Source organism: Stomoxys calcitrans, chromosome 2 (genome assembly GCF_963082655.1).
Source record: "Stomoxys calcitrans chromosome 2, idStoCalc2.1, whole genome shotgun sequence".
In the NCBI taxonomy this organism is placed as follows: Eukaryota; Metazoa; Arthropoda; class Insecta; order Diptera; family Muscidae; genus Stomoxys; species Stomoxys calcitrans.
In genome coordinates this window covers 157,019,876-157,036,449 of record NC_081553.1, presented here as the reverse complement: position 1 = coordinate 157,036,449, position 16,574 = coordinate 157,019,876, and the positions used below count along the sequence as shown (strand labels likewise).

At 35.6% G+C, this 16,574-nt stretch overlaps 1 long non-coding RNA gene across 2 annotated transcripts; it reads left to right on the top strand.

Annotated features, from left to right (window-relative positions):
- Positions 1-6,547: 6,547 nt before the first annotated feature.
- LOC106093403 (uncharacterized) lies at positions 6,548-7,218 on the top strand. 2 transcript variants are annotated; one of them, XR_001222344.2, is made up of 3 exons: positions 6,548-6,910; positions 6,981-7,036; positions 7,117-7,218. It is a non-coding gene; the product is annotated as an uncharacterized LOC106093403 (long non-coding RNA). The 2 variants fall into 2 exon arrangements; XR_001222343.2 differs by having other exon boundaries at positions 7,108-7,218.
- Positions 7,219-16,574: the final 9,356 nt, after the last annotated feature.

The window sequence follows — 16,574 nt, the reverse complement described above, 5'->3', positions numbered from 1 at the left end:
TTTTTTTCTGTATTTCATTTGACACAAACAAACTCAATTTGAATGATGGAAAGATATACAAATGAGCAAGGCGTTGAAGTTGTCAAAATCTATTGGGTAAATCAATTGGTAATAAAACTTAGAATGAACTTTAATCAAATATACTTTTTTTACACTTTTTTTTTTAAAGCAAGGTAAAAGTAAAAGCTGATAACTGACAGAAGAAAGAATGCAATTACAGAGTCACAATCAATGAAAAATTTTTCAACGCCGACTATATGAAAAATCCGCAATTACTTTTTGGGCAACCCATACATCGTCCCATTAAATTTAAACGCCCTCTACACTTAAATAGGGCAATAGTGCGGATTTTTGTACAAAGTTAACCATAAATGATAATTCTGAACTGTTTTTTCTAAGTTGAATTCAATTTCAGTACAAATAAGTCTCGAAAAAAAGAGAAAGAGTAACACAAACAAAAAAAAGCGTACAAAAAAATGGGGCTGTTAACTGTGAAAGTGAACACAGAATTGACATCTTAATACCGTCAAACTGGCCGGCTACTGACCGGCTGTTTTCAGCTGTTCGCGTGAGACCATCTTTTGAAATCCACCTTGGTGTAGAGCTGGCAAATGAGTAAATTTGACCGGGCAGAGCTTTGAAAACCCACTACATAAAAGTATATCTGTAGAACAGTTAATCAGCTAAACTTGAGCTATATTTTAGAGATTGGTTGACCCCTCTTCGATTTAGGTTATATTAAAAGCGCCTTACAAACGTTTAGTCTGAGAACTCCAAACACTTTCGGTCTAATACTTGCTGTGTTTTATTTTAGTACTTGATAGACAAACCGTGTTGGTAAAAAAAAAAACCCAAAAAATGTTTCCAGTGCAAGTCTGCTTGTTTGTCATTTGCCTACATGTCAAACCAATACGAAGAAAAAAGTGCAAATAATTGCAAAATTTATAAATAAAATTTGCAAAACATTTAAATATTCGGTTTTAATTTTATTTCGCCATTCACAATATAGGATTTCTGCGGGTGGCCACACTTATTTATGAAAAACAGATAATGGCAATACTAACGACAGACAGGCTGGTACTACTTTTTCTGGAGAAAAATTTCCCTAAGTCGTTCTTTCGGTGGTTTGACGTGATTACCACATTGATTTTTTTTTTTGGGTTTCTTTGGAAAAAAATGTTGCCATTTACATATAAAAATTAATATGGCACAAACCAATTTATCAGCTGCTTACGTGCATGATACACACACATGCGAGTGTGTGGACAGTTATCAAATTCATATATGTATTTGTAATTTCAACCAAAACCCACCCCTTCGAAAATAATAAATAATGAACCCCAAAACTATTTAAAAAGAAACGAATGCAACTTTCATTTGTAAATATAACTAGATTTTGTAGTTATTTCATTGGTACAAGTTAAATAAACACAACAAAATTCTTTGTAAGCATCTTTTACTCGTTTCAAAACAATGTTGTTTTAATTGCAAGAATAAAATCACAATATTATCTTTCACAATCGTTAATACTTCGTACAGATTTATTGCAATAGCTTGCTATGATGAAAATTTTTTATTTATTTTAGAAGCATATTTATTTATATACAAATTCTTTCTTATTTATGCATCCACAAATACTAAATTGTTTTCCATGCCGGGTAAGTACAAGTGAGAAAGATCTAACCAACACTTAGTTACAATTAGATGTTTGGTGTTTATTTTGCGTAAGAAATGAAAAAACAAGTTATAGCGAAACAAACACTTTCCATCAATATTTACCGATTTTTTATACGGTTTTCATCGCATATTATGGAGACATGTCAGTGTGAAGTCCAACACGTTGTAAGAACAAGTATTATAAACAATTTTTTAGTTAGTGGGGGAATGAAATATGGTACACATAATTCTTTAAATATATACATAAGTGCATTTTTAAGATATTTGATATGCTATGATATGCTACTTACAAAATCCTTAAATGTTTTCAATACCACTCCCCTAAGATAATTCATATCTGGTATTGTGTCTCCACCTAAGTGCCGGTATCTGTTAGACGTGAAAGCCGGGCAATGATAAAGGAAATGCTCCAACGTCTTATCGTCTTCCCCCCGTGCCCTACACATGCTATCACTTGCCGCACCGATTTTACATAAGTGAGCTCATAGTTCTATGTGTCCCATTATGATACCAATAGCTATATTGACCTCCTTCTTGTTTCCTTTCAGTAATAGCCTCGGCTTCTCACGATCTGGATCCCCCCATAGGATTTTCGCCGTCCTACCGACTGTTTCGCTGTTCCACAATGTTTCATGCATATTCGTCGCCCACTCCCTTAATTCGGACTGTGTCGACCCGAAAGGCTTCGGGTTGACCAAGTTTATTGACGGCAGTCCTCTTCTGGCCTTCACCGCCAAATCGTCTGCCCTTTCATTTCCCCTTACTCCGTTATGGCCCGGCACTCAAACGTTGCGGATTATGCCATCCTCAGAAAAGGTGTTAATCTCCTTCTTATACTGCAAGACTGTTCGTGACCTTAAAGTCCTTAATGCCCTTATGGCAATTTTACTGTCGGTAAAGATGTTTACACTCGACGTCCTCGCCCGGATCTCCGCCTGCAGAGCCGTATTATGGTCAGGCAGCCTTAAGTCTCATAGCCGCAGTGGGTGCCTCACACTTAATCTGTTTGTCAATGGGTCGGATATCTAGAATTGTCTCCAGTGCTCTAGTAGGCGTGGTCTTCATTGCTCTGCCTATGCCACGACAGCATGTTCTCTGAGCCTGTTGCATGGGCCTTATGTTGCACTTTTTCTCCATAGCAGTCCACCAAACTACTGAGGCATAAGTCGTTGGCGACTGTCCTCGGATTCAGGCCCCATTTCAAGCCTACGGCCCTTCTACATAGTACGCAAAATCTGTGAGCCTTCTCAGTACGCTCCTGAATGTGACACTTCCAATTCAGTTTCCTGTCCAAGATCACACTTAAGTATTTGACCTTGTCAGATATCAAAATCGTCTAATTGAGGAAACGTGGTGCGTTTAATGGGCCCACCTTCGTCTTCTTCGTGAACAGGCATATTTCAGTCTTCTCTGGGTTAACATTGAGACCTCTGGGCCCAGCCCAGTCATATGCCATATGCAAGACCGTTTCGGCCCTTCTGCATAGTTGGTTCCGATCCCTACCTCTTAGGAGTATTATAACATCGTCTGCGTAGCAGAAGGGCTCAAATCTCTTCTCAGTCAGCATCCGTAATAGGCCATTTATAGTGGTCACCCATAGGAGTGGCGATAAAATGGCTCCCTGTGCCGCCTTCTCCCTTATATTTATGCCATGGGACACACAATTTATCCACCCACCTGTTCCTAAGCATATGGTTTATCCAGTCTCTAAAGACCGGGTCCACCCGGTACTGGTCTAAGGATTCGATCAGTGTGTCGATCCGCACATTGTTAAAAGCCCCTCGATGTCAATGCATATCGCCAGTGTGTACGTTGTGGCATCAAAGGATTCTTCTATTTTATGCACAACCTCGTGCAGGGCAGTCTCCACCAACCTTGCCTTGACATAGGCATGCTGTTTGTATTTGAGCAGTTCGCTGGATGGCCTACTCTATATCATACACAATACGTTCCGTGGTTTTGAGTAGAAAGGACGTGTAGGCCTTTGGTGTAGCATAACTTGCCTTGACGGTCTTGGGTATAAATACCACCTTGCCTCCTGCCAAGCTTTCGGAGTATATGCAAGTCTTAGGTACGCTGTAAAAATTTGGGCCATATGAGGCGCCAGATATTCTGCCTCTATCTGTAGTAACGGCTGAAATATGCCATCAGGTCCGGGTGACTTAAATGGTTTGAAGCTCCTTAAGGATTCCTTCGCCATAAATTCCGTAATTATAAACCTTCGATTAACGTCATTATTCCAATATTCCGGTGTCTCCGTTTGTTCCTCCTGTTGGTTGGGCGGTGTTGAGTTACCTGTCACCGCACGGCCTGATGTTGCATAATGAAAATTTCTGCCTATCGTAGTCTTCCCAATTTTAAAAAAATACAGCTTTTCTCCCGTAGTGCGCCCTGCCTTTAGTCTTAGCCAAACTTGCCACGGAGACTTGATCAATGCCCACCACAAAGAGAGTTCCTTCCTCCTTCCCCTCCCTGTGGAAGACCACCCACTTCTCTGGGACCAAACCTTGGTTTTGCTTGCCCAAGAATGCCAACATGCGTTCCGACGCAATTTTACTTCCCCATCCCTTGATGAAGACCGTAGCCTTTGTGAGCAGAGGGATATCCATTTTCTTACCAGGTCGAGCTTTGCGCCCTCTGACTAGCTGTTTGACGTTCCACCGACGCATAACTCAGCGTACAGATGTCCCCTCTAAACTCGCTCATCATTTGTTGTATGGTGGACCCTGTAAGAGTTCCACACATGTTCAAAGAAGATATACTCCTTTACGAAACTGTCAACACGTTTTGCTATAAGATTTTTTCATATATCTTCATTAACGAAACTTATTCACTTTTTAGGAATATCTTTTACAGATTAAAAACAATATTTATGGTTAAATGTTAATGTTACTTACTATATAAATGGTGGCAATTGATGATCTCAACAAACCGAATTCAATATTTTTTAACAGGATTTCAGCAAAGTAGATGACAGCTTCTTGTCAAAAAATGGCTCAAAAATTTTTGCTTTTTCGAAGGTATACATATGAGGATACATTTTGTTTAGCATTGTATGTGTTGGAATATTTCGGCAGCAGGTGAGGTTCGCGGTTTTCCTCAAAATTAAATTCCATGCGAATGTATGAGTGTGAGTCGATGTTGTGTCCCCACAATCAATGTAACGAAAGAGTAAGGTTTTTCTTTGTGTTTTTATTGTTGGACAAGCGTGAATATATACAGCGGTCAAAAAAAGTATTCATCATTAGCAAAATTGATAATAAATTCACTTATTTTGGGTAATTGAAGAAAATTTAAAGTAAACAAATAATGCAGTTTTATGCAATAGTTTATTTTTCGTAATATGTTTTAAAATAAATTCAAAAAATAAATTTAATTAGCGCAAAAAATGCAATTTTATATAATAACACCAAAAACAGAACAAAAAAAGTATTCATCATTGATGTGCTATCATCAAAGTCAAATTCAAATATTATTTGGGAATCCCCCTTTTCTGTTTTATTTAGTAAAGGAGGCTTTGCCCTTGACAGCAAATATTTAATTTCATTGAAAATATAGTTTTTGTCAAAATGGGTCGTAAGCAAAACGAGGTTTCTGATGAGGTAAAAGTTTTGATAATAAAACACCACAGGAATGGTTTAACTCAAAAAACTATCAGTGAAATATTAAATAGACCACGATCTACTATACGATCCATCATCAGAAAGTGGACAGAAACGAAAACTGTTGACAATAAACCAAGATCTGGTCGACCAAAAGCACTTTCAGTTGGAGATGTGCGTTGGCTAGTGCGGCAAGTTCAGAAAACTCCGAAGACAAATGCGACCATTCTTCGTAAAAACACTATGGAATATTTAGGGAAGGAAGTTACTACACAAACAATTCGAAATACACCCAAAAGGCATAGTTACAGAGGAAGAACTGCACGTAAGAAGCCCTTTATAAATAAAATAAACCGAGTGAAAAGGCTAAACTTCGCAAAAATGTATGTAAAACAGCCCGAATCATTTTGGAAAACAGTCATTTTTGCAGACGAGAGCAAGTTTAATCTTTTTGGGTGCGATGGAAAGGTCATAGTGTACAGAAAACCAAATACAGAGCTTGAAGAACGAAACACAGTTGCTACTGTAAAACATGGTGGAGGTGGTTTAATGGTTTGGGGGTGTATGGCGGCTTCAGGAGCGGGAAATCCTGAAATTATTAATGGAGTAATGGATCATAAGTATTACATTGACATTTTAAAGAGGAATTTAAAAGATAGTGCTGTAAAACTTGGGCTTGGTAATAACTTTCAATATTATCAAGATAATGACCCCAAACATTCTGCTTTAAATACCAAGATGTGGATGCTGTATAACTGCCCCAAAGTCATTAAAACTCCTCCTCAAAGTCCCGACTTGAACCCAATTGAACATCTTTGGGAACATCTCGAACGCAAATTGAGAACGCGCAATTTTTCGAGCAAGAGTCAAATGCAACAGGTGATAATGGAGGAATGGACTAATATAGACCAAAATATAACCGCTAAATTAGTCCAATCGATGTCAAACCGTTTAAAAGAAGTTATAAGGCGCGGTGGTCGAATAACAAAGTATTAATTTTTTTAAATTATGTTATTTATTTTTTTGTTTTTTTGCAATGATGAATACTTTTTTTGTTTAATTTTTTGTGTTCAGCTGTAAAATGGCCCTTTTTGTTCCAATAGATACTATTTTTTTCTTTAAAAACAATGAAATTGTGTATATATATATCACACAAGCACTACTGCATCATTAGTTTAATATGTTTTTATTCCAATTGTCTTTTGTAGACTTATTAAAAAAAAAAACATTGAATGATGAATACTTTTTTTGACCGCTGTAGTGGCGTGTCGAGACCTGTTTTATTATTTGGCAGACAGTTTGCTTTGTTATGTAAAGGATGCGGTTCGGAAGAACCGGAAAGAAAGAACGGAAAAAATGTGGCTAGATGTTATATATTAACACAAAAAAAGTTAGTGACCCTTTGGTGAAAACTGTGGATATATAATCAATTTGAGGAAAATGAATACATCGTTGTAGCAGTCTGCTTTTGTTTTTTAAAGCTGAATAATAATTTATTTTTCACACAAATTTACAGATTGGACTGGAGAATAAATATATTTTTCCTAACTCCTTTTATCAAAAAACATCCAACTTGTTTTTAATATTTCTGGTGTACCGAATGCAACTAAAAGCAGAAAGCGTAACTTCAGGTAAATTCTATTTAAATTGTTATTGTTTGTTTTCATTCAAGATATTTTACGTGGTAAAACAAAACTACAGTTAATATTTTTGAAACCTCAACCTCATGGCTTTTTGCAGCAGATAAATGTCTTTAGGTAAGTCCTATTTTAATTATTTTATAGTTATTTCAATTAATTGTTTTTTGTTTGTTTTGTTTTAATTTGAGACATTCTAGGCAGCAAATAAAACTACAAGTAACCATGGCTTTTTGCAGCAAGTGAATTTCCGAAGAAGCAGATAAGTATCCAAACAAGAAACAAATATATAGCCAAATTGTATAGATGAATGGTAAAAACGAGTCAAAGGATACCTATAAAAGTTCATCTTTAAAATAAATAAATGTTTTAGATAATTTATTCATAAATATATATTTTTGATTAAGTAAAAATTGTACATGTTAAACAATTATATATGTATTTGCAAATAAAATATTCATTTTTTTAATTAACAATACACAACGTATATAAGATTTGGGTAAAGTATTCATGGGAAGTAGTTCCTATTCCTATTACCTAAAGCAAATAAAATCTTACTTTTTCTGCTTATACCTGATTTTCATAAAACAGGAGAAAAAAAAATAATTTTTAAGAAATACATCACTATTTCCATATTTGTATGTAATACCTTTAAGGGCTATCATACGAAACGCATAAGAATTTTCCTTATAATTATGTTCAAAGCATGCTGCAATTGAGTTCATTAATCCCAAATTAATGAAAATTTCAGCTTGATGTTATTACACACTGATAAAAGAAAATCTTAAGCGCCAAATCATGGTTAATTTTACTTCCATTTAGTTCAATTTTCATTCATTTGGGGTTCACATTATTTTTGAGTGTAGTACTAAAATGAAACACAACTACTATTACCCAAATTTGAAATTTCCCACACCTAAGACCAAGAAGGATATAAAAAGGTGGTCTTTCACATTCTTTTTGTTGTTATCTTCTTTCTCGCATATGCTCTGCTCATGAACGCACATGTATACACACACGCATACAAATTTATTTGGCAAAACGTCGATCAGCTTAATGACAAGATGGCGGATTGCAGGGTGATACAAAGTAATAAAAAACCTAAAAAGTACGGAAATTACCGTTCTAGCTTCGGTCGCCAGAAAATTAATCTGTAGGTTTATTACTTCCAGCCAGGAACGGACTTCGTTCAAAAAAGTACATAAACCAATCACTACTTTGGTTTATCACACTTACACCAGAACTGTTTTTTTGTTGAACAAATCTTCCAGATTTTTTGAACTAAAGGGCAGGACACAATAATTCAGTCTGCATATACCAAGTTAAAGGGGAAATCAATACCTTTAGTCTGGTGTACCACATATATCCCAGAACTGTTTTTCGTAGAACAATCCTTCCAGATTTCTACAGCCCTATTCTGAATAACAATTCCCTGGGAGTTTATTCTCTACTTCCTTTTCCCCTTTTCTGAATAACAATTTACTGGGTTTTTTTGCCTAATCCCCTTTCCCTTATTCTAAACAAACTTCGAAAAAGAGAAATCTCTCCCAGGGAAAAAAGTAGATATTCTGAATCGTTATAAAAGGGAGAATGAGGCGATAAAACTTGGGAAAAATTCCCTCAAACAAATGAAAGGGAGTTAGGATAAAAAATTGTGAATTTTATGTTTTTATAAAAAAATGGTACCACTTCTTATTACTTACGAACAATTTAAAATACATGGAAATTATTTTTCAATTTTTCATCAAAAACAAGTACAAATTTTGTTAGGTTCTCCCGTTTTAAATATGTAATGTACACACCATAGAAGATTTTCTTAAGTTTTTCAATTTCATTGACACTCCGTTCCGAGTCGGATACTTAGAGGAGGTCCCTTATCATTGAGCTTAAAGTAGATTAGGGCGGCACTGAATGATGTGCAAGAAGTCTTCTGCTTGTCCCTTAATGGAATGTTCGTGGGCAATTATTCAAAGATACTTGGCGCCACATTTGGCAGCATTTACTCCACAGTAGTTAGAATAAATCCATAAGTCGCTTTTCGGCAGCACTATGTTAATCAGCCGTCCCAACCACTAAGAAAAGTGACCACCGCCCGGAAATGTCGATTAGATCTTCAAGTTCTAGTTCAATAAAAGTAGGCCTTTAGATAAAACGGCGTATCAGGCAGACCACCACAGCATTCATACGATTCAGCCACCTTAACTCCTTTTGGCAAGGGAAAACGCCAACATGCAGGATGTGTGCCCCGCATGCAACCAGGGACAACACGCCACAATTAATCTGTCTACCAGACCACTCTGGAAGCATCTAATTTAGCTAGCAATCGTTGGATGAAGACGGAAAGTTGTTATCACAACACATAAATATTGTAACAAGCTGTAGGCTATAATTGTGCACTATTAAAATTAAAACAAACAAAAGTAACAGTTAACATGTTTGTAAACTTTTTATCAACCTTTATAACTTCTTTTTGCTTATTTTTCTATTTTATATTATTTTTCCAAAAAATAATAGTAAAATGTTTAGCAAAAATAAAACAGCCGAAGCAAAACAGCTGTTTTCGAGAATTCGAAATTCCCTCTCCCAAAAATTTCCTCTCCCCATTCAATCAGAATAGGAGGATTTTATTCGAGGGAGAAATTAATTCCCTGGGATTTTATTCCCAGGGAGTTTTCAGAATAGGGCTGCTATTTTTTCACTAAATCCAGCGTGGATGCCATAAAAGGGCTTCGTTCAAAAAAGTATACGCACTTTTTTGAACGAAGCCCTTTTGTGCCCAAATTACAATAAAAAGGAGATCAACACGTTTAATTTGATGCACCACACATTCCCCAGAAATGTTTTTTGTAGAACAATCCTTCTAGATTTTTATTTTGAAACTGGATGGCACAACACTTAATCAAATATGTAAGCCATAAATGGACATCTTTCAAAGAAGTGCGTGTACCAAATTAAAGTGGAGACCAACACCTTCATTTTGGTGTAATAAACATATTCCAGAACTGTTTTCCGTAGAACAATCCTTCCAGATTTCTACGTTGAAACTGGAGGGCACGACACTTAATCCAATATGGAAGCTATAAATGGACTTCGTATGAACCACGAGCTGTATGACGACGATAGCAAAGTCATACGTATCGATATACAATGGATGCGTTGGCTAGATCATGTTGTCAGAATCGATGAAGAAGCTCCAGCAAAGAAGTCTTTTGAAGGCAAACACGGTGGTGCACGCAAACCGGGACGACGATGGAAAGATCAAGTGGTGGGAGACACCTCATAACTTGGTGTCAGAGATTTTAAAAGGAGCGCAGAAGGTCGAGGTGCTTGGAACGCTATTCTACGTTCGGCTAGTGGAACAAATGTTCTGTCATAGCCAATTAAAGTAAAGTAAGTATGCATTTGGCTATAAAATTATATTTACCGAACTAGTAATAGGTACTGCTAAAATGGGTCAGTTTAAAAGAAATGGTCATGCTTCTTGCTTGCGAGAAAGAATTTGCACCACCAAAAATTCACATGCCATTGATAAATTCATAAGCCCATGTTCGAGTTCCCGGCTAGCAAAAATTTTTTGTTGTTTTTTTTTTCTTTAAGCTGAGTATTCTGTTCAGTTTTTCAAGCGGAATGCTGTTAAAATTCATATAAAAAAGTCGGCGATTCGTTGGCTAAAAATAGGCGGGGAAAAATAGGAAAATGGCAAAAAAAAAAATCAAAGTGGCAATACTTAAAACCATTGCCGGCATCATTTTTTTATGTTTATGTTTTTCGTTTTTCTTTATATGCGAAAAAATAGATTAAATAGGGAAAACAATAAGGACAGAAAAAACAACGTGTTTTGGTTAGAAAACAAAAACACTTAATTGCTGTCAATTAAAAAATGAAAACCCATGTTTTTCGCGACTATTTTTTAATACTACGCAAATAACAAAGTTATTAAAATTTTACCACAAGTAATGAGAGAATGTCCTACTGAATGGAATCAGCAAGTTGTTCTGCTTAAAAATCTATCATATAAAAAAAGTAATCGGCGAAAAATATCTCAAAAAACGAATATAGTACCAGCCAAGATATATTCATTTACAGGTAGTGGCAGTTGCCCAACAACAAAACATTGAGTGTACTATCTGTCAAAATCAGTGATTAGTACAACTCTAATCCCTGCAAACATTTTCTATCGTGCGAGTCACTAAATATGTACTCAAGGAAGTTGAAAACAATCGCAGGCGATATCATTTTTTACTCTAATATTAGTATCTCGGTACGGGAGAAAACGTGCCACTTGGCGATATATACCCATGAGTGACTAAATAGGGACTAAAAAAGTTTAAAATTCGATTATCAACGTCATTATCAAAAAAAATTTTTTTCCTTATGATTTTTTACCTTTTAGAGTGAAGCTTATTTTTATCTCTCTTTCTAATTTATTTCTTTTTCAAATCGAGATTAATAGTCTAAGATTTTAGTTGCAATGATTTTCCCTGACTGGGATTTGAACAGCCAACCTTACGTCGTGCTACCGGCCTTTCTTCATTACATAAGGCTAAGTAAACATACATACATTCTCTTGTGTGGGGAACTCCAAAGCAGCAGCAAAAAGAACAACAGAAATTAGAAATATGTATGCATTACGTGTGTGAAAACCGTTTTACCTGCAAGTCTATTTTTAAGCAACAGATTAAAAAATGTTAATAATTGTTTTATGTGGCGCGCTAAACTGTACACAATGTAATTTTCAGAGGAATCAGTGAGGGACCAGTAAACTGCACACGTGTGCAGAAAGTATGCGTATGTGAGCAGAGAATATGCGAGAAAGAAAGTAGTAACAAAGAGAATGCTGGCATCTTAATACAGTTACAATCTGGCGGGCGTTTTTAAATCCGCCTTGATATTTGTGGTGTCTGGGTGCACAGTTCATGGCCAGCTGCGTATGAATTGGCCGCTGTCTTTGTTGTTTTACATTAAAGCCGGTACTATATTCGGTTTTCGCGTTAAAACTCCATATAAAAAAAACGGAAAAATTTGCCGAAATGTGTTCGATTCGTCAGGAAGTGTTTTTTCATCTAGAATTATTTCATCATCGGAATTATTTCTCCATCGATCTCTTGAAGGGAAATAAGAGGTAAGTTCGTTGAGGTAGACGTTCAGACTATCGAAGATGTCATTAATGAGTGGGGCGGGCAAACTATCGATACTATCGTTAATTTCCCATCACCTTTATTAATAAATTTGTCTTTTTAAATTGTTTTTTTGTGTTTAATTATTTATTAAAAACGTGAATTTCAGTACGACCCACACACTCACATTTGTGTGTTCACATACTCGTAAGCAGTTGATAAGTGTTTGATGCCATATTAATTTTTTTTATATTATTATTTTTTTATTATTATTTTGGCTAAAGAAACCAAAAAAAAATCAAATGTGGTAACATTATCAAACCACAAAAAGGACGATTTTCTGAAATTTTTCTGTAAAAAAGAACGTAGTACCAGCCTTTAGTAAGTTAACAGATTGATATATTCTAAGATTTTTTTAGTTAACCAAAACGTAGGGAATGTCCCCCACACAGAGAGAATTTTCCTTAATAAATGTAGTGATCGGATTTCATAACTTTTTGTTCATAAATATTATAAAAAGTTGTAATATATTAATGAACAAAAAAAAACATAAACGTTATAAAAATTCTTAATGAATGAAAATGTAGGAATATGAAAAATAGTTCTTATATTTATGAAACTTTGTTTCATACATGTAAAGAGAATTTTTATAATATTAATAATTTTCATCATAAATATACAAATTATGTTAATTAAATATGTTCACGTAGGTATGCAATGAAAATTGTGCACACAGCTATCCCGTGACGAGTCAACTGTGTTGTGGTCGTGCACAGCGTCGGTTTTACGTGTCGAAACGATCCAACCTTCCCAGAGGCTGGTCCAGAATCGCTACCCTCTTCCACATGCAACAACAACATAGTACCTAGATTTATGTACAATTTTTTCTCAATAAATTTAACTAAATATACAAGCTTTTGGTTTTATTTTTGCTTTTTATAAATGTAATGAAAACATTTCATAAACAGTGGAACAGGGTTTCATGAATATAATATATATCTCATGAAAAATTTTTATTAATGTTATGAAAGTTTTTCATAAGTGTTATAACAACTTTTCATCAACTATATGTTTGATTTTCATAAATATTATGACATGTTTCAATGAATTGCAATTAATGAAACGTTTTCATAAATTTTATAAAAAGATTCATTCGAACGTATTTAAACATTATTATCATAAATGTTATGACAATATCATTAATATTTTTCTTTCTGTGTATATATGCAGTGCATTGCGTTGGAAAGGAAAGTTCTGGAATGGGGGGAAGAGAGAGTAGTGTTTATTGACATTTGTTTTGAATTTCTTTATGTTAAGATAGCGAGAAAGACATCTGCCGGAAATCGATTCCACATACGAAGCGCCCGTGCGAAAGAATCTGTAGAACGGCGCCACACAACCTATGTATATTTCGGCGAAACTCAAAAGATATATGACCATCCATCCAGAGTAACTATGACTTTTCCTCCTCATCATCTACTAGTGGTGGTTGACATCCACCAAGGACATATTAGACTGATAAAATGAAGACGCATTGGTAAGATACAGTATCCTGTGATAATTTTCCAACTCAATGAGGTGGAAATTCGGGAGATTCTCCCGGTGGCAGCTCAGGAGGTACTGTACTGATATTTAACTTTAATGATTTTGGTCCCCGTGATGTTCATTAGAGCTAGCTTCTGACAGGTTGGTAGGTTTCTCCATTGCCTGCGGCTCATTCCTGCAGTCCATTTCGGCGACGCATAATTCACTACTGGCCGGCCAATTGCTTTATAGGTTTCTGTTTCTCGTCTTGTCGCAGAATGTAGTAACATGGGCTGATGGCGAGAGGAGGAAGTCAAGGGTCACTCCAAGGGTCTTCAGTGGATTTACTGTCGGAATTCTTTGACCGGCAACGAATTCAAGCTCCATGGAAACCTCTTTCGCCCAACTTGTGAATAGTGCAGCTGACGATTTCGTTATTGATGTTGTTGTGGCAGTATGTTGTGTTCTATCTTTCATGTATGTGAAAATATATTATAATATAAAAATTCACGATAGAGCGCTACCTATATGTGAAATTTAATATTATAATACAGAAAACCTAATACAAAAAATCCTAATACAAAAATAATAATAACCAAATGCAAATATGGAAAAAATTCTAATATAAAAAAAAAGAAATTCAAACAAATATGACGAAAAATGAAATTGTTATAAAAATCAAAATAAAATACAAGTCGTAAAAGAAATATGGATGTCGAATTTAATTCATCACTCAAAAGAAAAAATAGTCACACTATGGTCAACCTGGAAATAGTGGGCTGATCACGCTCTTTCCGAATCTGTTCAATTTGGAGCCCTAAGTATTAAAGAAACCAAATATTGGCCTTTTTGGCAGATTTTGGTCATTTGTATATATTATGCCCCATTTTGCTGAGATGATGGCCCACTGTTGCCAACTGGGAAATAGTGGGCTGAAACCGTTTACAGGAAATATAATATGGACCACGCTCTTTCCGAATCTATTCAATTTAAAGCCCTTAGTATTAAAGAATCCAAGATATTGGCCATTTTTGGCAAATTTTGGTAATTTTTCATATGATGCCCCATTTTGCTGGGAAATAGTGGGCTAAAACCGTTCACAGGAAATATAATATGGACCACGCTCTTTCCGAATCTATTCAATTTGGAGTCCTAAGTATTAAAGAAACCAAGATATTGACCATTTTTGGTCATTTATATCTATTATACCCCATTCTGCAGAGATAATGGCCCACTGTGGCCAACTGGGAAATAGTGGGCCATTATCTCTGCAAAATGAGGCATCATATGTATAAATCCAAATTGAATAGATTCGGAAAGAGCGTGGTCCATATTATATTTCATGTAAACGGTTTCAGCCCACTATTTCCCAGTTACTTTTTGGGCAACCCAATAGAATTAGGAGTTTTAAACAAAGAATGTCATGGTCAACAGAATCGAAAGCTTTGCTGAGGTCATGAGCGGCAAGAATACAGGGGTTGGCTTTATCAACAGCACGTCTGATCTCATCAGTAAGTTTGACCATAAGAGATGTTAGTACACCCCCATCCTATGGTGGAGGGTATAACAATGCTTCACAATGCCTAGGCTCAGAAAATGACATGAGAACTTTAGCATTAAGATCTTTTGAAACATACATACCGACACCCCCGCCGCGCATTTCACTCCGACCAGCTCTAAGAAACTTATATCCAGAAATGCTAACAGCCTTAGTAGGTACATAAGTCTTCAGCTATGTCTCAGCTACAACTATAATGCTAAGATAACCACAGCTTAATAAATTATTTATCTCGTCAAATTTTGAAGAGTAACGGGAAGGTTTCAAAGATTGTGAAACATTGAAAAAGCCGATGTTTAAGAGGTTCCGATTAGAGCCAAATTGTCTTACAAATGTGTCATCACTGATAATCTCACCGATGCAATTAGCCGCCTTCATAGTGTCCGTCCAGAAACTTGTGCGTTAGAACTAAAGTTAAAAATATTATTAAAAACAGCAAAGAAAATGAGACTAAAATTACGTTTAACACATTAAAAAAAATCATACCAAAAATAGCTGTCAAAAAATTATTTCAGCAAATTAAGACCAAAATCCAGATAATACTTGTCGAATTATTGAACAAGAGTCCAATAATTCGACAACTAACCCTCCCTCCTTACCTTATCTAGATAATTTTATGAAAAGAGTTTTGTATCAATAACGCAACAAAATACCAGGTTAAAAAAGTTAGTCTTTGTAGTCTTTTTACAGGATATTACAAGAATAGATCATAATTTTTTTCCTAAGCTTTCTTATAAGAATGAAATAATTTGTATAATCCTGTTCTAAAAATTTAATCAATGGGATCGGCTTTTATCGTATAAGAGGTCCCGTTTCCCTTATCTTTAAATTCTTTATGATCTTCTTGGCCAAGTCGATTTTAAGCGTTCGTCAAATTGGTGTCAGAATACAAATTAGGATTTCTTGGTTATCTAGTATCCTCGGCATAGACTTCTTCGCATCAGAAATAGTTCTTAGATTTGCAGATCATTTTGTATAAGAATTAACATTTAATTGAAGTAAAATCGGATTATGTATAGCTTGCCCATATCTCATGTAGGCTAGGTTGAAAAAATGTTGCGGATATTAATCCGCTCCATATCACTATGCACATACACCTAAGCCAGTAATTGGCTTGTTGTGCGCTCTAAATACTAAACAAGTAACCTCAAAAAGAAAATCTATGTCAGGAATTCCGTGCTACTTACGAAATCATTAATTGTTTTCCATACCACGCTCCTTATTTGGTTTATGTCTGGTATTAACCTAAGTACCGGTGTCTTTTAGCCGCGAAAGCCGGACAATGACATAGGAAATGATCCAACGTCTCATCATCTTCCCCACATGCCCTACACATGTTATCACTTGCCGCACCGATTTTGCATAAGTAAGCTCGTAGTTTTGTGTGTAATGTTATGATACCGAAAGCTTTACTGACTTCCTGCTTGTTTCCTTTCAGTAATCGCCTCGTCTTCTCACA